The sequence below is a fragment of the Acinonyx jubatus genome, chromosome B1 (genome assembly GCF_027475565.1).
Source record: "Acinonyx jubatus isolate Ajub_Pintada_27869175 chromosome B1, VMU_Ajub_asm_v1.0, whole genome shotgun sequence".
Taxonomy (NCBI): domain Eukaryota; kingdom Metazoa; phylum Chordata; class Mammalia; order Carnivora; family Felidae; genus Acinonyx; species Acinonyx jubatus.
Genome location: NC_069382.1, coordinates 168,755,837 through 168,780,603, shown reverse-complemented (window position 1 = coordinate 168,780,603; position 24,767 = coordinate 168,755,837). Strand labels below are relative to the sequence as shown.

Here is a 24,767-nt window from a genome sequence, read left to right as displayed (position 1 = left end):
TTAACCGACTAAGCCACCCAGGCACCCCCATATTTAGAAGCTTTTAAAAGACCTGTGAATATAATTCGAATTTGACTTGCATCCCAGATTTGTAATTTTTAATGTCTTTTAGTCATTTGAAGCTGTCTTTCCCTACTAGAGTCCCTACTCTTGAGAAGCTCTAAAGTAAGCATCATGGCTCCTCTTTGTATCATCAGTATCAACACGTCTTTAATTTATTTAACAAATATTTGAAGGCTTCCTTTATGCTAGGTATTGATATGTGCTGAGAATATAGTGATGAGTGGGGCAAGGTAAGACAGACAAGTGATAAAAGTGCGGAGAAATATGTTGTATAGATGAAATTAATTAGTTGGGTTTTTTTTAATGTGTATTTTGAGAGAGAGCGTGTGTGCGCACAGGTGTTAGGGGGCAGAGTGAGGGAGACGTTGAATCCCAAGCAGGCTCCATTCTGTCAGCGCAGTGAGATCATGACCTTAGCCTAAATCAAGAGTCAGATGCTTAATCGACTGAGCCATCCAGGAGCCCCTAACTGGTTGTTTTTGATTGGATGTTTAGAAAAGGCCTTTCCTAAGACTTTAGACTTAAATGGAGATCTTAATGATAAAGCTTGTTTCTAGGGGAAGAAAATTCCAGATCAGAGGAAATAGTTAATACAAAACCCATAAAGTAGGAATGAATTTGATATGTTTAAGCAAGCAAAAGGAGGTTATTGTAGCTGGAGTACTGTAGGTAAGAGGCAGAGAATGACGTAGGCAGGAGGCAGATGACATAAAACTTCTAGGCCCAAAGTAATGAGTTTGTATTTTAAGTGACTCTAAGAGCCATTTGAGGATTTAAAGAAAGAAAAGAACAAAATTTTTGTTTTTAAAAGACCACTTTGATGCCTTAAACTTCTGAGTAAGAAAAATAACGATTTGGGTGATGCCTGAATCCTCACTGCTAACGTGAGATGAGATGAATTTCTGAGTGGGTAAAGGTTGCCCCTAAGGTGACCTGCCTGTTTTGTGGGATCCTTGGGAGTCAGGATCTGCCTGTCCCCCCTTAAAAAAAAAAAGACCACTTTCGCTGCTGTGTGGAGAATGTATTAACCAAAGATGTAAGGAAGAAGGATTTAGGAGTTAGGGGTTGAGTTTGGCTGGATGTAACCAAAGAAATGGTAGTAGTGGGTTAAACAATATGTAAAGTCAAGAGAGAAGTATCCTAGAGTTGCATGGTTAGAGGTTTTACAGTGTTAATAGACTACTAACTTTCAGTTTACCAGTAGGAGTTTGACCCTTGTCCTTAAACTCTCAAAATGCCTGGCAGAGGTTCAGACAACATTTCTGAATTTTCAGAAAGGGAAACGCATTACCTACATGTCCAGCTGAGTTCACCCTTTTTAAAGAGCTTTCTGAGAAATCCCATTCAGTGACTTCTGTTTTTATTTATTTTTTATCCAGGATTGTGTCATAATTTCTTGGTTTAAGGAAGACTAGGAAATGTTTTTAGCGGAGCACATTGCTCCCCAGTTAAAATCAGCATTTCATTAGTAAGGAAAAAGAAAAGAAAATTGGTTAGGCATTTTGTCATGTGGGGGTGGGGAATGGCAGGAATGAATTTAGGAAGATTATTTGGGAAGCCTTTCTAGATAGCGTAGGCAAGAGATGATTGTAGCTTGGGGTTATGATAGAATAGGAGGCTGAAGAGAAGTATTTGGAATATGTTTTAAAGGTAGGGTCACAAGAGCTTGCTGATGTTACAGATGAAAAGTGAAGAAACGAGAAAAACACCTAGACTTTTGTCTTTAGCAACCAGACAGATGATGCTGCTACTTTCTGAGATGGGAAAGAGTGGGAGGAGCACATTGAAATTGTCTGGGAAGATTAAGATTTTTGCTTTGTTCTTGTTAAGTTAAAGCTTAGACTGGATGACTTAACTCTAGGAGAATTTAGTTAGAAAAGGAGGGAGTCTAGGACAAAGTCCTGGTTTTTGTCATGGACCCCTAGCATCTTTTGAAGTTGAGCCTAGAAGAAACAACAAAAGATAAGAACAGTGAACTATTAGTGATGTATTAGGAAAACCAGGGAGTGTGGTATCATTGAAACCAAGAGAAGACAGAATTCCAAGTGTGGTCAACTTTATTATGGTGCTGAGTGGGAGAAATGACATTGAATTTGAGATGCAGTGATTATTGATGACCTTGACTGGATTATTTTCATTGGAATGCTGAAGATGGAGTTATGATTGGAGAGAGTTAGTAAAAGAAAATGAGATAAGGAACTGACACCTTAAAAAGCTAAAGCAACTTTTTTAAGGCTTTGCTTTGACAGAGGAGCAGAGAAGAGAGGGGGAGCTGCAGAAGAATATGACTTCAGAGATCTTTATTTTTTTTTAATGCTTCTTTATTTTTGAGAGAGAGAGACAGAGAGAGAGAGAGAGAGAGAGAGAGAGAGAGAGAGAGAGACACAGAGTGAGAGTGGGGGAGGGGCAGAGAGAGGGAGACACATAATCCAAATCAGGCTCTAGGCTCTGAGCTGTCAGCACAGAGCCCGATGTGGGGCTCGAACCCACGAACTGTGAGATCATGACCTGAGCTGAAGTCAGACGCTTAACCAACTGAGCCATCCAGAGGCCCCAGCTTCAGAGATCTTTAAAAAAAATTCTGAGGGGCACCTGGGTGGCTCAGTCGGTTAGTCCTGCAACTAACTCTTCATTTCTGCTCGGGTCATGATCTCACGGTTCATGGGTTCGAGCCCTGCATTGGGCTCTGCACTGACAGTTCAGAGCCTGCTTGGGATCCTCTCTGCCCCTCCCTGCTTGTGCTCTCTCTCTCTCAAAATAAATAAACTTAGGGATGCCTGGGTGGCTCAGGCGGTTAAGCATTTGACTTCAGCTCACATCATGATCTTACGGTCCATGAGTTCGAGCCCTGCGTCGGGCTCTGTGCTGTCAGTTCAGAGCCTGGAGCCTGCTTCGGATTCTGTGTCTCCCTCTCTCTCTACCCCTCCCCCACTCACGTTCTATTTATATCAAAAAATGAATAAACGTTAAAAAAATTTAAAAATAATAAACTTAAAAATTGATATTGATTATATTTATGTGTTGATGGATGGGAGAAATTGATTATACTAGAGAAAGGAGGAGTAATTGAATGTGTAAAGTTCTTGAGAAGAACGGAGGGGTGGTATCACTAGCATAAATGGAGGGATTAATCTGTAATAGGAGCAAAGACACTTAGGGCAAATGTTAAGTTTTCATTTGGGATTTGTGGTCTTCACTTGAACATGAGACCAATTAATGATGGTTGTGTGTTATTGTCCCCAACCCCAGCAGTGCTGCTTCAGGCAGACACAGAAAGGATTTTTGTTTTTTGTTTTCAAGTTAATTGGGGAATAAGTTTAACTAGCAGTGGGGCTTTGCCTTATGAGTACCTCGAAGGAACAAAAGCACGAAGGTTTGCAAGGGAGTGATTGATAATGAGGGAGAATGGTGATGTTCGATTAAGCCAGCTAGTAGCTAGGTTTGGAGTACTAAAGGGAACTTGATTTCAAGAATTTCGGAATCTGAGAAACTTGAAATGGATTTCAGAGAAGGTGCAATTTTGGTGATGACAAAATCAAGTGTATGGCCATGGGTTTAAGATCTTATGGTCTGTAAATATCAGAAGCACAGTCTTTGTTTCCTTGTTCTTTTTTGAGAATTTAGAAATGTACAAAGATGACACATGTAAGCAACAATCTCATCAGTCACAGATACCTGTTGCTATTACCATCCTTTTTTTCTTTATACCAAATCAATGTCTTGGTTACATACTAAGTATTGTTTTGTACTTTTTTCTCTTAATATATCTTGTATTTTCTGTGTGACATTAAATATTCTTTTAAAACGTTTACTGTTTAGGGGTGCCTGGCTGGCTCAGTTGGTGGAGTATGCGACTCTTGATCTCGGGTTGTGAGTTTGAGCCCAAATTTGGGTGCAGAGATTACTTAAAAATAAGATCTTTACCTGGATGGCTCAGTGGGTTCAGTGTCCAATTCTTGATTTCAGCTTAGGTCATGATCTCATGGTTTGTGAGTTTGAGCCCCATGTTGGGCTCTGTGCTGACGGTGCAGAGCTTGGTTGGGATCCTCTGTCCTTTCTCTGCCTCTCCCCTGCTCATTCTCTTTCTCTCAAAAATAAACTTTTTAAAAAGTTTAAAAAAAAAAATAGGGGTGCCTGGGTGGCTCAGTTGGTTAAGCATCCGACTTTGGCTCAGGTCACGATGTCACAGTTGGTGAGTTCCAGTCTTGCGTCAGGTTCTGTGCTGACTTGTGTCAGGCTCAGAGCCTGGAGCTTGCTTTGAATTCTGTGTCTCCCTCTCTCTCTGCCCTCCCCTGCTCACACTGTCTGTCTCTCTCAAAAAAAAAGCCATTAAAAATTTAAGTAAAAATAAGTAAAATCTTTAAAACAAAATGTTTACTTTTTAAATATTAAATAGTATTAAATATTAATAGTAAGTTACATATTTAATATTTGGTATTGCCTGACTAAACCATCCTTTTTTTTATTATTTATTTTTTTTAAGTTTTATTTAAGTAATGTTTACACCCAACATGGGGCTCGAACTCCCAACCCCAAGATCAGGAGTTCTATGTTCTTCCCACAGAGCCAGCCAGGTGCCCCTAAACCATTCTTTTGTTGAACATTTAAAAGTTATTTTTTCCACTGTGTGTGTGTAGAGAGAGAAAATGGAATATCTTTACATAATTTTTATATGAGTTTATTTTCCTAAGATAGATTTCCTGGAAAAAAGTTACTGGGTCATAGTGTCTGAACTTTTCATATGCTTATGACCAAAGTGCTTCCCAGAAAGTTTGTTGTCAATTTCTGTAGTACTGGCACTGCATGAGGCAGTCCATTTCATCATATTCTCACCATTAATACAATCTTTTTTTAAAGTCAAATAGAAAAATCAATTGTCCAATTTTATTTTTTTATTTAAGTTTTTATTAAAACTTTTGGGGCACTTGGGTGGCTCAGTTAGTTGAGTCTGGCTTTAGCTTAGGTCCTGATCTCACAGTTGTAGGTTCAAGCCCCACATCGGGCTCTGCTGACAGCTCGGAGCCTGGAGCCTGCTTCAGATTCTGTGTTTGTCTCTCTCTCTGCCCCACCCCCGTTGTGCTGTCTCAAAAATAAGTATTTTAAAAAATTTAAAAATTTTTTCAAGTGGAAATTTGAAATATACTTACATTCTCACTACCTAGGTTGAACAATTGTTAATGTTGCTGTTATGAAGATAATTCACTACCAAAATCTTGAGCATATATCTCCTAAAAATAACATTCTTTTACGTAACCATGGTATCATCCTATCTAAGAAAATGTTAATTCCTTGATATCTAATATTCATATTACCTCAGGTAACTAAAAACTGTTTTCATAGTTTTTTGGGGGGCGGAACAGGATCCACTTACAGTTTACAAATTGCATATGGATGTAATTTTTAGTCTTTTAAAATTTACACTGGTTCTCCCCCACACACCCTTCTTTTTTTTCCTTTTTTTGACACTGAAAATCCTGGAGATTTCCTTATGGTGGTGCTTTTTATATTTATTATAAACTGGGAGTTTATGTGTAAAGCTTTGACTAGGTTCAGTCAGACATTTTTGACAAGTATAGTATATAGTTCATACTGAGTCAATTTAATAGATCTGTAATAATATCAGGTTGTTTAGTGATGCTAGGTCAGTTGGATCTTGCCTGAGTCAGTTATTTCATTGGGGGTTGCAGAAATTTGGTTTTCCTAATTACCAGTTTTACATTTGTATAGCTAATTATATATATATATGTATATATATGTGTGTGTATATATATATATAATATGTCTACATATTATATATACGTATATGCACACACAGTATTCTTTTAGAAATGAGTTTTCTGTCACCAACTGGAATGAAAATTATTATTAAAGATTTGGTATAATAGTCATCTCCACTGGCAATAAGTGGTCTTTCTTTCTTTCTTTCTTTCTTTCTTTCTTTCTTTCTTCCTTTTTTCCTTTCTTCCTTTCTTCCTTTCTTTCCTTTCCTTTCTTTCCTTTCTTTCTTTCTTTTTAAGTTCATTTATTTTGAGAACTAGAGAGAGTGTGTGAGCAGGGGAGGGGCAGAGAGGGAGAGAGAGAATCTCAAGCGGGTTTGGCACTGTCAGGGCAGAGTCTGACTCAGGGCTCTAACAAACTGTGAGATCATCACCTGACCTCAAGTCAAGAGGCGCTTAACCAACTGAGCCACCTAGGTGTCCCATCCTCTTTCTCTTTCTTTCTTATCAGTGTGTGGATGTCTTAGTCCACCTGTGTTACCATAACAAAATGTCATAGACTGGATGGCATAAACAAAAATTAATTTTCTGACAATTTTATTAGAGTTGGAGACTTCCAAGTCACAGCTTCAAAAGCAATTTGAGATTTGTTTCAGTTGTTTGAAATTTTTGTGGTTAAAATAACATTTATGCAAAATAAATTCATGTTGAATTTTATGAAAGTGTTTGTGTTTAGGGGTGCCTGGGTGGCTCAGGGTGTCCAACTCTTGATTTCAGCTCAGGTCATGATCTCACAGTTCCTGTGATTGAGCCCCACCTTGGCTCTGTGCTGACAGTGTGGCACCTGCTTGGGATTCTTTCTTTCCCTCTTTGCCCCACCCCTGCTTGGTGCACATGCACTCTCTCTCAAAGTAAATAAACTTAAAAAAAAAAGTGTTTAGATGGAAGGATTACTCTAAGTGATAAAAGTAATAGTATAGTTTGTCTTTCCCTTTTTTAAGAAAACTAATTTTGTCTCAGTTTTAGATACATATTCTTTGTCAAAGTAAAGGCTGTATTTGTCAGATTAAGGCATTTCCAGATACCTTTTTGATAAAAGTTTTCATGGAGTGAAGTCATTCTTGAATTCTTAGAATAAATCCCTCTTGGTCATAGTGAATAGTACTTTACATTTGTAATGGTATATCAACCAAGATTTTACTCAGAGTTGTATGTCTTTTCGGTGAGACTTGCCTGTATTTGTTTAGAATTGTCCTGGTTAAGTTTGGGGGCATCAAAGCCATATTTATTTTACAAAATGTGTTTATGATTGTTCTATACATTTCATTGTTTTGAAACCATATGGGATTATTCTTTGTAAATTGGGGTGGATGTGTGTTTGAGAACCAGGTGGCTTTTTAGAGTGGTTGCTGAAAGGCATATTTTTTGTGAATCTTTCTTTTTCTGTGTTAATATTTTGTTCACATTCAAAATGTTTGTCAGTTTAGGTGTCTTTTAAAAAAACCTTTTACGTAATACATCTCATTATTTATGACGTTATTAATGTGTAAGTAAACTGAGGGCATGGTTTGCCTCAGTTTTTAGTTTCTTTTCTTTTTCCTGCCTTTAGTTTACTTATTCTTTGTCTTAACAGTTGAGTCTGTGACTTTTCAATTTTATTTTAGTTTCATGTTTCTCTTCCTTTTTGTTTCAGGTTTTTTTGTTTGTTTGTTTTTTACTTGTTTATTTTTAGAGAGAGAGAATCTTAAGCCTCCCTGCTCAGTGTGGAGTCCAAAGCAGGGTTTGATCCTACCATCCTGGGATCATGACCTGAGTCGAAATCAAGAGTGGATGCTCAACTGATTGAGCCACCCAGGCACCACATGTTTGAGTTCTTTAGTTTTGTTAGTGTTTCTTTTTTGTTGTCAGTACGTTTTATCATTTAAAGTTCCTTTGGCTTTAGGGCACCTGGGTGGCTCAGTTAAGTGTCCAACTTCGGCTCAGGTCATGATCTCACGGTTTGTGGGTTCGAGCCCTGCATCGGGCTCTGTGCTGACAGCTCGGATCCTGGAGCCTGCTTCTGATTCTGTGTCTCCCTCTCTCTACCCCTCCCCTACTCACGCTGTCTGTCTCTGTCTCTCAAAAATAAATAAATGTAAAAAAAAAAAAAAACTTCTTTTGGCTTTTTTTTTTTTTTTTAAAGCTTCTGTATTTTGAGAGAGAAAATCCCAAGCAGGCTCCACACTGTCAAGAGTTGGGTGCTCAACAGACTGAGCCACCCAGGTGTCCGTTAAAGTTCCTTTTTGACTTTTCTTAATGATACAGGAATTTGGGTGATTAAAAAAAAAAAGTTTTAAATTAAGGATATAGTGTCTTTGTGAAAAATTTTTTAGTACAGAAATAATAGAGTAAAATTTTTTGATACTTACCCTTTCCTTCCTCCCCTGAGTCCTCATCTTCTCTTTCAGAGGGAACTTTCAACAATTTTTTCTATGCATTTATATATTTAGTAAATACAGAAACTTTCAGTTTATGAATTTCCATAAATAACAAGGGTATAGCCACACTGAAAGCATTTTAGCTCTGTGTGTGATGATAGTTGTTGTAAAGGAAAGCTTGTGCAGTATCCCAAGATTTAAGGAGAGCAACTTTTTTCAAAGTTTTATTTAAGTAATCTATATACCCTATGTGGGGCTTGAAGTCAGTGACCCCAAGATCAGGAGTTGCATGCTTTCCAACTGAGCCAGCCAGGCGCCCCCAGAGTATTTTCGTTGCTCTGGAAATCTGGTGTCATCCTGTCCATCTCCCCACCACCACCACTGCTGACCTTTCTGCTGTCTCCATAGTTTTTTTTTTTTTTTTCCAGAATGGCCTATAATTGGAATTGCACAATATGTAGCCTTTTCAGATTGGCTGCTTTCACTTAATAATAGGCAGTTAAGCTTCCTCTGTATCTCTTCATGGCTTGATAGCTGTTTCTTTTTATTGCTGAATAATATTCCACTGTCTGGATTTACCACAGTTTATCTATTCATCTACAAGTATGTCTTGGTTGCCTCCAAGTTTTGGCAATCATGAATAAAGCTGCAATAAACATCTACATACAGGTTTTTGTGTGGACGTAAGTTTTCAACTCCTTTTGGGTAAATAACCAGGGAGTATGATTGTTGTATTATATGGTAAGAGTATGTTTAGTTTCTTGAGGAACTAACATTGTGTCTTCCAGAGTCACCGTATAATTTTGTATTCCCACCAGCAATGATTAAGAGTTTCTGCTGCTCCACAGTTTGCCAGCATTTGGTCCAGATTTTGGCTATTCTATTAGGTGTGTAGCAGTATCTCATTTTTTCTTTATATTTGTTTTGAGAGAGAGCTCGGGCAAGCGGAGTGGCAGGGGAGAATCTGTAGCAGGCTCAGTTCTGTGAGCATAGAGGCCAATGTGGGGCTAGATCCCATGAACCATGAGATCATGACTGGAGACAAAATCAAGAAATCGAGTCAGATGCTTAACCCACTGGGCCACCCAGGTGCCTCATTATCTCATTGTTTTAATTTGCATTTCCTCCATGACATATGGAGTGGACCATCTTTTCATATGCTTATTTGCCATCTGTGTATCTTGTTTGGTGTGGTGTGTGTTAAGGTCTTAGCTCATTTTTTAATTGTGGTGTTTGTATTGTTGAGTTTTTACGAGTTTGTTGTGTATTTTGGGTAACAGTCCTTTATCAGATGCATCTTTTGCAGATACTTTCTCCCAGTTCCTTTTTCCTTCATTCTCTTGAGATTATCTTTTGCAGATCAGTTTATTTTTAAGAAGTCCTACTTATCAATTATTTCTCTTATGGATTGTAGCTTTGATGTTAACATGTAAAAAGTCATAGCCATACCAAGTTTAATCTAGGTTTTCCCGTGTTATTTTCTAGTAGTTTTACACTTCTGTATTTTACATTTAGGTCTGTGATCCATTTTGAGTTAATTTTCTTTTTTTTTTTTTTAAATTTATTTATTTATTTTGAGAGAGAGAGAAGCCAAGCAGGGGAGGGGCAGAGAGGGAGAGAGAGGATCCCAAGCAGGCTCTGCACTGTCACCACAGAGCCCAATGTGGGGCTCGAACTCATGAACCATGAGATCATGACCTGAGCCGAAATCAAGTGAGACGCTTAACTGAGCCACCCAGGCACCCGGACCAATACCATGTCTTGATTACTGTAGCTTTATGCTAAGTCTTGAAGTTGGGTATTATCAGTCCTCTGTTTTTTTAGTTCTTTGATACCATTCATCAGAACTTGATGGTTTTCCTCATAGTTTTTGTTTTGTTTTGTTTTAATGTTTATTTTTAGAGACAGAGAGACAGCACAAGCAGGGAAGGGCAGAGACAGAGGGAGACACAGAATCCATGAAGCAGGCTCCATCCAGTCTCTGAGGTGTCAGCACAGAGCCCGACAGGCTTGAACTCACAGCAAGATCATGACCTGAGCCAAAGTGGGATGCTCAACCAACGGAGCCACCCAGGCGCTCCACCTCATATAGTTCTTTTACATATTTTGTTAGATTTATACTTCAGTATTTTAGGTTTTTTGGTGCTTATGTTAAGTGGTATTGTGTTTTTAATTTCAGATTCCACTTGCTCATTGCTGATATATAGGAAAGTGATGGACTTTTGTATATTAATCTTATATCCTTTAACCTTGCTATAATTGCTTACTAGTTCTAGGAATTACTTTTGTCATTTCTTTCAGATTTTCTACATAGATGGTCATGTCATTTGTGAACAAAGACAGTTTTATTTTCTCCTTCCTAATTTGTATGGCTTGTCTTTTTTTCTTATGGCATTAGCTAAAACTAGTATAATGTTGAAAAGGAATGGTTAGAGGGGATATCCTTGCCTTGTACCTGATCTTACTGAGAAAACTTTGAGTTTCTGACTATTCATTGTGATGTTAGCTGTAAGTTTTTTTGTAAATATTATCAAATTGAGAAAGTTCCACTCTACTCCTAGTTTACTGAGTGTTTTTATTGTGAGTTGGTTTTGGATTTTGTGAAGTGTTTTTTTTGCATCTGTTGATATGAGTGTGGTTTTACTACTTTAGCATATTGATGTGGTTTATTACATTAATTGACTTTTGAATGTTGAACCAGCATATATACCCAGGATAAATCCCACTTGGTCATGGTGTACAATTGACCCTTGAACAACACAGGTTTGAACCACACAGGTCCACTTTTACATGGATTTTTTTTTTAAGTTTGTTTGTTTAGAGAAAGAGAGCATGAGCAGGGGAGGAGCAGAGAGAGAGAGAGTGTGTGAATCCCAAGCAGGCTCTGCACTGTCCACGTGGAGCCCAATGTGGGGCTCAAACTTCCGAACAAATCTCAAGATCATCACCTGAGCTGAGATCAAGAGTCAGACCCCTTAACTGACACTTAACTTAACACTTAACTGACTGCACCACCCAGGTGCCCCTTGACTTTTTTCTCATACGTATATGCATTCAATGTGACTCTTCCTCAAAGCACTATTTTTATCACATCCTGCAAATTTTGATAAGTTGTCTTTTTTTGTTTTCATTTAGTTTAAAATATTTTAAAACTTAAGGTGTCTTCTTATGTGTTATTTAGAAGTATGTTGCTTGTTTATATTCAATTTTTTATTTAAATTCTAGTTAACATATAGTGTAATATTGTCAGGAGTAGAATTTAGTGATTCATCATTTACATACAACACCCAGTGCTCAACACAAGTGCCCTCCTTAATACCCATCACCCATTTAGCCCATCTCCAACCCAGCCTCCCTCCATCAACCCTCAGTTCTCTATTGTAGAGAGTCTCTTATGGTTTGTTTCCCTCTCTTTTTTCCCCCCTTCCCATGTGTTCCTGTTTTATTTCTTATATTCCACATATAAGTGAAATCATATATTTGTCTTTCTCTGCCTGACTTATTTCACTTAATATAATACACTCTAGTTCCATCAGTGTTGTCACAGATGGCAAGATTTCATTCTTTTTGATGGTTGAGTAATATTTCATCGTGCATATATACCACATCTTAATCCATCAGTCGACAGATGTTTGGGCTCTTTCCATAGTTTGGCTATTGTTGATAATGCTGCTAAAAACATTTGGCTACAGGTATCCCTTCAAATCTGTATTTTTATATCCTTTGGGTGAATACCTAGTACTGCAGTTGCTGGATCACAAAGTTCTATTTTTAACTTTTTGAGGAACCTCCATACTGTTTTCCAGAGTGGATATACCAGTTTGCCTTCCCACCAACAGTGCGAGAGAGTTCCCTTTTCTCCACATCCTCACCAGTACTTGTTTCTTTTATTGTTATTTTTAGTCATTCTGACAGGTGTGAGGTGGTATCTCATCATGGTTTTGATTTGTATTTCCCTGGTGTGTGATGTTGAGCATCTTTTCATGTGTTGTTAGTCATCTGGATGTCTTTGGAAAAATGTCTGTTCATGTCTTCTGCCCATTTCTTCACTGGATTATTTGTTTTTTGGGTGTTGAGTTTGATAAGTTCTTTATAGATTTTTGAATTCTGGCCCTTTATCAGATATGTTATTTGCAGATATCTTCTCCCATTCCATAGGCTGCCTTTTAGTTTGTTGATTGTTTCTTTTGCTGTACAGAAGCTTTTTATCTTGATGAAGTCCCAGTAGTTTGTTTTTGCTTTTGTTTCCCTTGCCTCCAGCAATGTGTCTAATAGGAAGTTGCTGTGGCCAAGGTCAAAGAGGCTGCTGCCTGTGTTCTCCTCTAGGATTTTGATGGTTTTCTATCTCACATGCAGGTCTTTCATCCATTTTGAATTTATTTCTAGGTATGGTGTAAGGTAATGATCTCACAGTTCTTAGGATCAAGCCCCCATGTTGGGCTCTGCACTTCTGTCTTATCTTTTATTGAGCATTTTATATGACTCCATAGTGGATTCATCTGTTTCTCATTATAGTTTTATTGTTATTGCCTGATGTATTTTGAAATTCGGTTCTTAATGCTCATTGACAACTTTATCATTATGCTTTTTATCCCTGGTAATCCTTCCCTTCCCTTCCCTTCTCTCTTCCCTTCTCTCTTCCCTTCTCTCTTCCCTTCTCTCTTCCCTTCTCTCTTCCCCTCTCTCTTCCCCTCTCTCTTCCCCTCTCTCTCTTCCCCTCTCTCTCTTCCCCTCTCTCTCTTCCCCCTCTCTCTTCCCCCTCTCTCTTCCCCTCTCTCTCTTCCCCTCTCTCTCTTCCCCTCTCTCTCTTCCCCTCTCTCTCTTCCCCTCTCTCTCTTCCCCTCTCTCTCTTCCCCTCTCTCTCTTCCCCTCTCTCTCTTCCCCTCTCTCTCTTCCCCTCTCTCTCTTCCCCTCTCTCTCTTCCCCTCTCTCTCTTCCCCTCTCTCTCTTCCCCTCTCTCTCTTCCCCTCTCTCTCTTCCCCTCTCTCTCTTCCCCTCTCTCTCTTCCCCTCTCTCTCCCCCTCTCTCTCCCTCTCCCTCTCCCTCTCTCCTTCCTTCCTTCCTTCCTTCCTTCCTTCCTTCCTTCCTTCCTTCCCTCCCTCCCTCCCTCCCTCCCTCCCTCCCTCCCTCCCTCTACACCCAACATGGGGGTCAGATTTATGACCTTGAGATCAAAAGTTGCATGCTCCTCCAGCTGAGGCCATCCGGGTGCCCCTATCCCTGGTAATTTTTCTTGCTCTGAAATCTACTTTGTCTGAAATTGAAATGACTACTCCAACTTTCTTTTGATTACTGTTAACATAGTGTATTTTTCTCCATCCCTTTATTTTTTCCAAAATTGTGATAAAATACACTTACCATTTTATTATTCACATTGTTGTGTAGCTAATCTCCAGAATCTTTTCATCTTTCAAGATTGAAACTCTCTATTAAACAATAACTCTTTATCCTCCTCTTCCCCCAGTTTCTAGCAACTGCCTTTTTACTTTTTGTATCTGTAAGGGGACTCATACAATATTGTAGTTTAGTGACTGGCTTATTTCACTTAGCATAACATCCTTAAGGTTCATCCATGTTGTAACATGTCAGACTTCTTTACTTTTTAAGGCTGAATAATATTCTATTATGGGTACGTACCACATTTTGTTTATTCATCTGTCAACAGACACTTGAGTTGCTTCTGCCTTTTGGGTTTATTGAATAACGCTGCCATGAAAGTGGGTGTGCAAATTATCTTGAGACCCTACTTTTTAAGCATGTACCTGGAAGTGGAATTGCTTGATCATATGCAATTCCATTTTCAGTTTTTTGATGAACAACCATACTGTTTTCCATTGTGGCTGTGCTGTTTTACATTCCCACCAGCAGTGTACTAGGTTCTGATTTCTCCACGCCCTTGCCAACACTTGTTATTTTCACCTTTTTTTTTTTTAATAGTAGCCATCCTTGATAGATCTGTGTGTCTCATGACTTTGATTTGCATTTCTGTAATGATGTTGAGCATCTTTTTATGTGCTTGTTGGCCATTTGTATATCTTGTGGAAAATGTCTATTTAAGAACTTTACCCATTTTTTAAAGGGGTTTTTTTTTGTGTTTTTAAAGTTTATTTTTTGAGAGAGGGGAAGGGACAGAGAAGAAGAGAGAATCTTAAGCAAAGCTCCATGCTCAGCATGGAGCCCAATGTGGGGCTCAAATTCACGAACTGTGAGATCAGGACCTGAGCCCAAATCAAGAGTCAGACACTTAACTGACTGAACCACCCAGGTACCCTTACCCATTTTTTAGTTGGGTTCATTTTTTGTTGATTTCAGGAGCTCTTTTATATATTCTGGATATTAATCGCTTGTCATTTATATGATTCGTAAATATTTTCTTCCATTGTACAGGTTGCCTTTTGACTCTGTTGATTGTGCTCTTTGATGCACAGGAATTTTTCACTTTGATGTAGTTCCAGTTAATTTTTACTTTTGTTGCCGGTTTTGTTTGTGTCATATCCAAGAAATCATTGCCAAATCAAGTTGTCATGAAGCTTTTCTTTTATGTTTTCTTCTTCGTTTTATAGTTTTACCATGCCTTTTACTGTTAACATGTTTTTGCCTTTATGTGTAAAAATGAGTTTTGGGACATCTAGGTGGCTCAGTTCGTTAGGCCTCTGACTCTTGATTTCAACTCAGGTAATGATCTCACAGTTCTTAGGATCAAGCCCCCATGTTGGGCTCTGCACTTCTGACTTATCTTTTATTGAGCATTTTATATGACTCCATTGTTTCTTCTCTTAGCATATTATTTGTGCTTTTTTTAAAGTTTATTTATTTAGAGAGCACACATGAGCACACAAGCGGGGGAGAGGCAGAGAGAAAATCCCAAGCAGACTCCGCACTGACAGCATGGAGCCCCATGTGGGGTTGGAACCCACAAACCGTGAGATCATGACCTGAGCCAAAGTCAGGAGTTGGAGGTTTAACCGACTGAGTCACCCAGGTGCCCCCATTTGTGCTTGCTTTCTTTTCTTTTCTTTTCTTTTCTTTTCTTTTCTTTTCTTTTCTTTTCTTTTCTTTTCTTTTCTTTTCTTTTCTCTTCTCTTCTCTTCTCTTCTCTTCTCTTCTCTTCTCTTCTTTCTTTCTCTCTCTCTCTTTCTCTCTCTCTCTTTCTTTCTTTCTTTCTTTCTTTCTTTTCTTTTCTTTTCTTTTCTTTTCTTTTCTTTCTTTCTTTCTTTCATAGTTGCCTTTGAATTTGCCATATACACTTATAAGTGCCCTTTCACATAACACTGTACTAGTTCACAGGTAGTACAAGTACTTCGTAACAAAATCCACATTTCCTCTCTCCTGTCCATTATAACATTTGGCATTCATTTCACTTACACATAAGGTTTAATCACCAGGTACTTCGTTGTTATTGTTTTGAACATAATTGATCTGTTAGATCAATTAAGAATAAGAAAAATCAAAGATTTTACCTTTTTCCTCTAATGCTCTTCCTTTCTTTATGTAAATTCTAAGTTTCTGATGTGTTTGTTTTTCCTACTTCCTGAAGAATCTCTTTTAATATCAGTTTTTTTTTTTATGTTTATTTATTTTTGAGACAGAGAGAGACAGAGCATGAATGGGGGAGGGGCAGAGAGAGAGGGAGACACAGAATCAGAAGCAGGCTCCAGGCTCTGAGCCATCAGCACAGAGCCCGACGCGGGGCTTGAACTCCCGGACCGCGAGATCGTGACCTGAGCTGAAGTCGGACGCTTAACCGACTGAGCCACCCAGGTGCCCCATGAAGAATCTCTTTTAATATTTCTTGCAAGATAGGTCTGCTGGCAACAAATTTCCTATTTTTTAAAAAACTTTTTTTAACGTTTATTTATTGAGAGAGAGAGAGAGAGAGAGAGAGAGACAGAGCACGAGTGGGGGAGGGGTACAGAGAGGGGAAGACAGAATACGAAGCAGGCTCCAGGCTCTGAGTTGTCAGCACAGAGCCTGACACAGGGCTCAAACCCACAACAATGAGATCATGACCTGAGCCGAAGTCGAAGTCGGATGCTTAACCGACTGAGCCCCCCAGGTGCCCCTCCAATTTTTATTTGAGAAGTGTATTTATCTTTATGTCTGAAGAGTAATTTTGCAGGATATAGAATTTTACATTGGTGGGGCTTTTTGCTTTCAGCACTTTACGTTTATTTGTTTGTTTGTATGTATGTATATTTGTACCCAGTATCTTTGCTCCTTTATAGGCAAGGGGTTTGGTTGGTTGGTTGGTTGGTTGGTTGGTTGGTTTTCTGGCTCCTTTCAAGTTTTTCTCTGTTTTTGATTTTCTTCAGTTTGAACATGATATGCCTAGCTATGAATTTTGGTGGATTGATCCTGTTTTATGTGTTGTTGTTTTTTTTTAAGTTACTTATTTTGAGAGAATGTCTGTGAGCATGAGTGGGGGAGGGGCAGAGAATTGCAAGCAGGTTTTGTGCTGGATTTCAAGAACCTTGAGATTATGACTGAGCTGAAATCAAGAGTTGAACGCTTAACTGACTGAGCCACCAGATGCACCGGGATTAATCCTGTTTTATATTCTCTGAGTTTCTTGGATCTGTGATTTGGTGTTAGTCATTAATTTAGGGAAATTCTTAGTCACTATTGCTTCAAATATTTCTTCTTTTCCTTTCTTCTCCTTCTGGTATTCCATTACTTGTATGTTACACCTTTGAGTATTCTGTTTTGTCTTTTTCATTTGCTTTTCCTTTGCATTTCAGTTTTGAGAGTTTCTATTGACATTTCTTTTAGCTCATGGATTCATTTTTAATTTTGTTACAATTTTTTTTTTTAATTTCTAGCGTGTTCTTTTGATTCTTTCTTAGAGTTTCCATCTCTCTGCTAACGTTACCCATCTGATTTGGATGTCAAATTTTTCCATAATAGCACTTAGTATATTAATCACAATTTAAAATTTTTAGTCTGATTCTAGCATTTCTGCCATCAGAGTCTTTTTTTTTTTTTTTTTTTTAGTGTGCCTTATAATTCTTTTCTTGAAAGCCACGCATGATGTACTGGGTAAAAGAAACTGAGGTAAAGAGGCCTTTGGTGTGAGACCTTCTGTCTGTCTGACCAGGGATTAGTCTCTGTTTACTGATTGCTGTAGTGTAGATGTCAGAATCTAAAATCTCCTCTGATACCCTTCTTTTTGTCTCCCCTGTTGCCTTTGGGGTTCTTTAGAGACTTTTTTTTGTTTGTTTATTTAGTTTGAGAGACAGAGAAGAGGAACAGAGAGAGGAGAGAGAATTTAAAGCAGGCTCTGCACTGTCAGCACAGAAGCCTATGTGGGTCTCAAACTCACAAACTGAGATCATGACCTGAGCTGGAACCAGAGCTGGATGCTCAACCAATTGAGCCACCCAGGCACCATCTTTAAGTAAGGTCTGAGACCTGCAGTTCGAGTTATAACCCCTGTTATTGCACAGGAACCCTATTGATGTGGTGGCTGGGGGAGGGAAAGCACTTTATAGTCTCAGTCTATACATATAGTCTCTATATTATTGGGTCTCAGTCTTTTTAGCTGTGATTTTAAATGCTTCTCAGTCCCCTTCCACCCTTAGATGTTACTGGAAGTCTGGAGGGATTTGGAATTGGATATTTTCCCGTAGCTTAGGTTGGTTAGGTCTGTTAAAAAAAACTCTAGTTGGTTAGGGTCTGGTGAAAGTTTCTCTTGAGGAAAGGCCTTATTAGGCAGAATACCCTGGGTGTAGAGGCACCTGGGTGGCTCAGTTCGTTGGTCTGACTTTGCTCAGATCACGATCTCATGGTTTGTGAGCTCAAGCCCCACGTTGGGTTTTGTGCTGACAGCTCAGAGCCTGAAGCCTGCTTTAGATTCTGTGTCTCCCTCTCTCTCTGCCCCTCACCCATTCACACTTTGTCTCTCCCAAAGAATACCCTGGGCTTATTTCAAAATGGCTTCTTTCCCCTTCCTCCTGCCAGAAGCATGAGGGCATTTTCTCTTATCTTCACTGTGTAAACGTGGTAGGGATCCTGGAGGTAAAAACTCAACAAAAGTGGGAAGGCTCCTTGGGAGTTTTTCACTGTAAAATTCATCCTGATTGTGTCTCTAGCAGTTTGTCAGTTACAGTTTAGGTTTTCCTGCCTGAGTAATGGTTCATGTAGAGATGCTTGTGAGCTTTTGCCCTGGTAAGTTTTGAATCTTATTTTCTGTCTTCTCAGTTTTGGGGGCAGCAGTTTGCCCTCAGACTTCAATTCTCTGGTGGATTTAAGAAGAGTTGTTGGGGGTGCCTGGGTGGCTCAATCGGTTGGGCGTCTGACTTTGGCTCAGGTCATGATCTCACAGTCCATGAGTTCGAGCCCCGCATCGGGCTCTGGGCTGACAGCTCAGAGCCTGGAGCCTGTTTCGGATTCTGTGTCTCCCTCTCTCTCTGACCCTCCCCGCTCATGCTCTGTCTCTGTCTCAAAAATAAATAAATGTTAAAAAAAAAAAATTAAAGAAAAAAGTTGTTGATTTTCAGTTCCCTTTTTTCCTTCTGTAGGTGGGAGTGATGTCTTCCAAGTTTTTACATGTTGGATTGGAAACCAGAAGTATACTTATTTATTTTTGTTTGTAGTATTCTCTATTAAATTGCACCATAATTCTTGTGGACAACCCTCAGTTAATGGATACTTAGGTTATTGTTTTTCATTATATTTAATGCTTCAGTGATTACCATTATGGTTATATATTTTTTTCTACCTATAATGAAATTGTTTCTTTACGCAGTTTCTAGGAGTGGTAATACTGGGTTAAAGAGTGTGACAGATTGTATGGTGTTAATACTTCTTGTTGTATTGCCATTAAAAGGGTTTCTGAGCTTTATTGGTATCCCTTCAACTTTAACTAGTATTAGATATTAAGAATTTTGACAGTTTAGGGGCACTTGGGTGGCTCAGTTGGTTAAGCATCTGACTTTGGCTCAGGTCATGACCTGGTTCATGAGTTCAAGCCCCACATTGGGCTCTGTGCTGACAGCACAGCACCTGCTTGGATCCTCTATCTCCCTCTGTCTCTTCCCCTCCCCTGCTCGTGCATGCTCTCGCTCTCAAAAATAAACATTAAAAAATTTTTTTTTAATTTTGCCAGTTTAGAAAATGAAAAATGTATGATAAGATTACTTTGCATGTGGATGTCCAACTGATCTAGCACTGTTTTTGTTGAAAATATATTTTTTTCTCTATCCAGTTGCCCCTTTGTCAAAGATTAGTTGACTACATAGGTATGAGCCTTTCTGAGTTTCCTATTCTGTACCATTGGTTTGTGTGTCTTTCCTCTTACCAATACAGTGTTGTTGATTTTAGTAGCTTTATAGTAACCCTATCAGAAGTGGGATTTAATCCAACCAAAAAATGGGAAAAGGAGTGACTGTTCTCATACAAGATAAAGTGAAGTAGTGTACAAACGTGGCTGTGGATATCACCTTTGTTTTCATATTCTGATATGATTGTAAACATTAGAAAGTTTTAATCCAGGCATGTTTTAATTCTGGGCATGTATTTCTTTTATAAATTAGAGCTTGTTTAAGCCAGTTCTGGAATGTATGGAGCCCTTACTATGTGCTAGGTACTGAATTAAATTTAGACCCTGTTCTTAAATTCTTGCTCCCAGTAAGTGACTTTTAAAAGACTATGCTTGATCAGGATGATTATGTTAGGGATCACATCCCAGACTTAATTCCTGAAGATTGTTAAATAGTTCACACTAGTAGTGTGGGAAAAGGTTAGAATTTCATTGAGGATAGAAAAATGAGACCTACACAGCTTACATTCACATAACTTTCTCTTTGAAGTGTTCTTTATATGAGGTCAGTCATTTATTTTTTCATTCTGGATTTCACCCATTCTTCCCCATTCCATCTTGTTCATTACATTATCTGTCATCCTTTATTTTACTTATTTTATTTAAAGATTTTATTTTTAGGGACACCTGCGTGGCTCAGTAAGTAGAGCATCTGACTTCTGCTCAGGTCATGATCTCAGATCATGATCTCTGCTGTCAGCACAGAGCCCGCCTCGGATCCTCTGCCCCCCTCTCGCTCTGCCCTTCCCCCATTTGTATGTGCATATGTTATCTCTCTCAAAAATAAACATTTAAAAAATTTTTTTTTCTTTTTAAGTAATCTCTATACCCAATGTGGGACTCAAACTTCTAACCCTGGCATCAGCAGTCACATGATCTACTGACTGAGCCAGCTGGGTACCCCTGCCATCCTTTATTTTTACCCTCTCCCTCTCCACTGTAGCTATCTCACTAGCATTTAAACATACTATTTAATGGTTATGTTAAGAAAACTTGTCCTTCTACCCTCTTTCTCCAACTTGTGCTCTACTTCTCACTCTTTATAACCAAAATTTGTTCTCTGTATGGTCTCCATTTCCTCACTTCTCATATACTACCCAATTATAGTGGATAAATTACCATTTGACTTTTGCAAGGACCATCAGTCTTTTTAACGTGTTTTGCAGAAAAAATTCTTTATGTGTTTAAAATAGTTTTCAAACAGTACCTTTACCCCACATCCATAGTTCTTAGTTTTACTATGCTAAGCAAACCACTATTGCCAGTTTCTTATGTATGTTTCTGGAAGGTGTGTGTGTGTGTGTACACACATTCAGGGCTTTCAATGTGAAGAAAATAACTATTTTGCTTATTTTTTTCTTTATGCAGTCTTAAGAGTGATATTTGTAAAATCTAAAATTTCTTTGAGTAAGTGTAAAATAAAAATTCTAAATGATAAAATATTGTGTTATAGTGTAAATAAAGGTGTTTTTTTCTTTTTGGCATATATCAGGGCATCCTGTAACTGATGGTATCTTAGAGTCAGTGAAATAAAATGTGTATATCTTGGCTCACGAGTCATTTCTCAAACCTGGCTTCACTAATTATTAGCTCTGTGACCTCCTTGTATCTCAGATTCCTTATTGGTAAATACATAAAATTGTTAATGAGGGTTAAGCGAGTTATTACATGTAAGTCAAAATGCTACTTATAAGGTGTTACATAAGTATTAGCTATTATTATTACTGTCAGCAACATTAACTTACTCTCTCCTTAAACATTTTTCTTCTTTGGTGCCAGTGATAACAGACTATCCTGATTTTTGCTGTCTTGCTCATCCTCATATCTTTAGCCCAGATCACTCCTGAACTCTAGACCTGAGTTTTCAACTATGTACTTGGCCCTTAGGATATTCTGTTCTCAACATGTCCAGAACTGAATTTTTTATTTTCCCTTTCCCCAAACTCTGACCTCCCAATTTCTTGTTTATCTTTAGTTTAATTATACTATCATCTACTCAATGGAAAAAGCAAGCTGTAAGAGTGATCCTTGTTTCTTCTTTAAGAGATTATACACTTTGTTTTAATAGCTTAGTCCTAGAACTCTTACCTCTCTTCTCTGTCTTAATTAATTTACTTCGTTTCATCTAAGTAGATTTTCTCTCTGTTTCTGCTTTAATCTACCTGCAGGCCTTTTCCCTTCCCTATAGTTGGTTATTCTTTAAAAGAATCAGATCTCATTGTCAGGTTACAACTTTCAGTGTTTCTCATTGTTTTTCATGACCCTGCATAATCTGGCTCCTGCCAACCTTTTTTGCTTCATTTCTGCTCCTTTATTCTGTGTATTCTAGGCACATGGGTGGCTTTTCAATTCTTAAACATGCTAGGTTCTTTTTTGCTTCTGTTTTGTACAGGGTGGACTTTCTACTTGAAATGCTATCATTGGCTTTACCAGATTAAATCTTTTAATGGTAGTTTCCTCAGGGAAGCTTTTTCTTACTCTAAAGATTCCATCTTTCTTAAATATTACTCTCATGATATCCTGTACTTCATTTAATAATATTACAAATTATTGTTTAATACTTAAGAATAAAGGCTCTGTGGGAATAGGGTGGGTTAGAGAACATTTCTGGTAGATCATTTTTACCACTCAATCCCTGTTAGCCTTGTGAATAGTGTTAGCCTTATGAATAGGATACTCAGTAAATATTCATGGGGTTAATATGTTCAGAACTTTAATTATTCTGCATTATAGATTGTGTGAAGTATGTGATAGAAATTCACAAAGTAAAATTTAAATGACACACTGTTGTAATTGGAGAGGCTATTATTTCCTGGTTCTCTAGAGCTGTACTTGTCCAGTACTGTAGCCACTGGCCACATGTGACTTTTTTTCAAGTTTTAAAAAACTTTTTGGGTTTAAAAAATGTACAATTCAGTGGTTTATAATATGTTCACAAAATTGTGCAACTGTCACCATTATCCAACTCTGGAACATTTCCCCTAAAATAATCCTTGCACCCATTAGCAGAGCTTTCCCATCTCTCTTCCCTCTCCTCTCCTAATAACCAATAATTTACTTTCTGTGTCTGCAGATTTGCCTATCACATGTGTCTTTTGAACACTTGAAATGTGGACAGTCCAAATTGAAAAGTGTTACAATTATAAATTACACACTGGATTTTGAAGACTTAGTATTTTAAAAAAATGAAAATATCTCAAATTTTATTTTGATCATAGGTTAAAATGATAGTTTTATATATATATATGTATATATATATATATATATAGGAGATAAATAAATCATTGAAATTAGTTTCTCTACTTCCTTTACTGTTTTTAATGTGATTACTAGAAAATTTTAAAGTACATTTGTGACCTACATTATTATCTATTGAACAGTACTGTTCTAGAACTTGCAGTTGGTAAGGGTCATAAATGTTCCTCATGGCCTTCTAGTCTCTTAGTTTCCATGTCAACCTGCTTTGGGTATGTGACATGCCCCAAGTTTCAGAGGATCTTATTTTATTTTATTTTATTGAGAGTGAGTGGGGGAGAGGGGCAGAGGAAGAGCAAGAATCTCAAGCAGTCTCCACACCTAGTGCTGAGGCTGACATGGGGCTTGATCTCTTGACCCCTGGGATCATGACCTGAGCCAAAATCAAGAGTCAGATGCTCAGCCAAATGAGCCACCTGGACCCCCCTAGAATTTTTTTTTATAACTGCTTGAAAGGTGGAAATCTTTCTTATTTGGGAGGGCCTTAGGATAGTAGGGGAAAGAGAAGTCATTTATATTAAATTATGTGAACATAATGGCAACTGTTAAATCTTAAGCCTCTGAGGCACCTGGGTGGCTCAGTCGGTTCAGCATCTGACTTCGGCTTGGCTTAGGTCATGTTCTCACAGTTCATGAGTTTGAGCCCCATGTCAGGCTCTGTGCTGACATCTCAAAGCCTGGACCTGCTTCAGATTCTGTGTCCCCCTTTCTCTCTGCCCCATCTTGTTTGTGCTCTGTCTTTCAAAAATGAATAAACATTAAAAAATTTAAAAAGCCCTTTTAAGCCTCATTTCCAACAAATTAGGAAAAACTGAATTTCACATTCATTTGCATTACACCCTAAATTTTGGTAGCTGTGATTTTTTAAACCTTTTTTTTTTTCTTAAGTGAGAGTGCTAGCAGGGGAGAGGAGCAGAGGGAAGAGGAGAGAGAATCTCAAGCATACTGAGCATGGAGCCCAGTGGATACTCAGTCCCATGACCCTGGGATCATGACCTGAGTTGAAATCAAGAGTTGGGTACTCAACCAACTGAGCTACTCAGGTGTCCCACTACTTGTGATTTGACTAGGACACAAATTAATAGTTTCTTTACTGGATATAAGAATTTATCTACAATTTTAGGGGTAATGTAGAGCTGTATTTGTCTATCTAAATTTAGGTTGAAATTTTTAGAGTAAATTTTCCAGAGTAAATACAAGTAAGACTAATGTGACAAATTGTCCTTAAAAAAATATACAGTATTGGCTTTGGTGGAAGTTTTCTGCTCCAACATCATTGTTAAAAGTCAACATATTACAGTGTTAAATGACTATACATTCAGCATTTACTATATGTCGGGCATTGTTTTATATACTGTATTAGTTCATTAAATTCCCCCATGAACTGTGTGTAGTAGGTACTTTTATAATCCCCAGTTGACAGATGATGAAACTGAGGTACAGAGTGGTTAATTAACTTGCTCAAGGTCACATAGTAAGTTTAAACAGGTTAAATAATAATGTACTTAGAGCTTGTTTATGTATGTATATATGTATTTAGAGGCAGAGATAGTGTCACTGGGGGAGAGACAGAGAGTGAGACAGAGAATCCCAAGCAGGCTCCACACCATCAGCACAGATCCCGATGTGGGGCTCGAACTCATGAAACCATTAGAACATGACCTGAGTCAAAACCAAGAGTCAGACACTTAACCAACTGAGTCACCCAGGTGCCCCTGTACTTAGAGCTTTTATGATAAAATCTTTGTTTTTAGTTTTTCCTACTAGAATGTAAGCTCCAAGTGGGCAGGGACTTAGTTCACTAACACTTGATATTTCTTTCTGGCATATAGTAGAACCCAGGAATTATTTGAAAGAATTTTGTGATAATGGTATCAATTCACCAAAAGACTTGGCCTTGGAAATCTATTAAAACTGCTTTAAGTCCGCACCATTGCAAATTGGCAGTAATGTTAATTTACCACATCTAAATTACGTTCAACATTATGTGCTATTTTG

The 24,767-nt window shown here is 38.2% G+C and overlaps 1 protein-coding gene, 2 long non-coding RNA genes and 1 other non-coding gene across 4 annotated transcripts in view; all 4 read left to right on the top strand.

Moving 5' to 3' along the window:
- The window catches only part of UBE2K (ubiquitin conjugating enzyme E2 K), a 71,075-nt gene that overhangs the window by 12,923 nt on the left and 33,385 nt on the right, over window positions 1–24,767 (top strand). The gene's annotated exons all lie outside the window — the stretch shown is intronic.
- On the top strand, window positions 884–1,037 carry LOC113600992 (U12 minor spliceosomal RNA). Its single transcript, XR_003422116.1, has one exon. It is a non-coding gene; the product is annotated as a U12 minor spliceosomal RNA (small nuclear RNA).
- Window positions 6,059–10,751, top strand: LOC128314565 (uncharacterized). Its single transcript, XR_008296354.1, has 2 exons — window positions 6,059–9,084; window positions 10,100–10,751. It is a non-coding gene; the product is annotated as an uncharacterized LOC128314565 (long non-coding RNA).
- On the top strand, window positions 13,305–17,681 carry LOC128314564 (uncharacterized). Its single transcript, XR_008296353.1, has 3 exons — window positions 13,305–15,179; window positions 15,791–15,958; window positions 17,189–17,681. It is a non-coding gene; the product is annotated as an uncharacterized LOC128314564 (long non-coding RNA).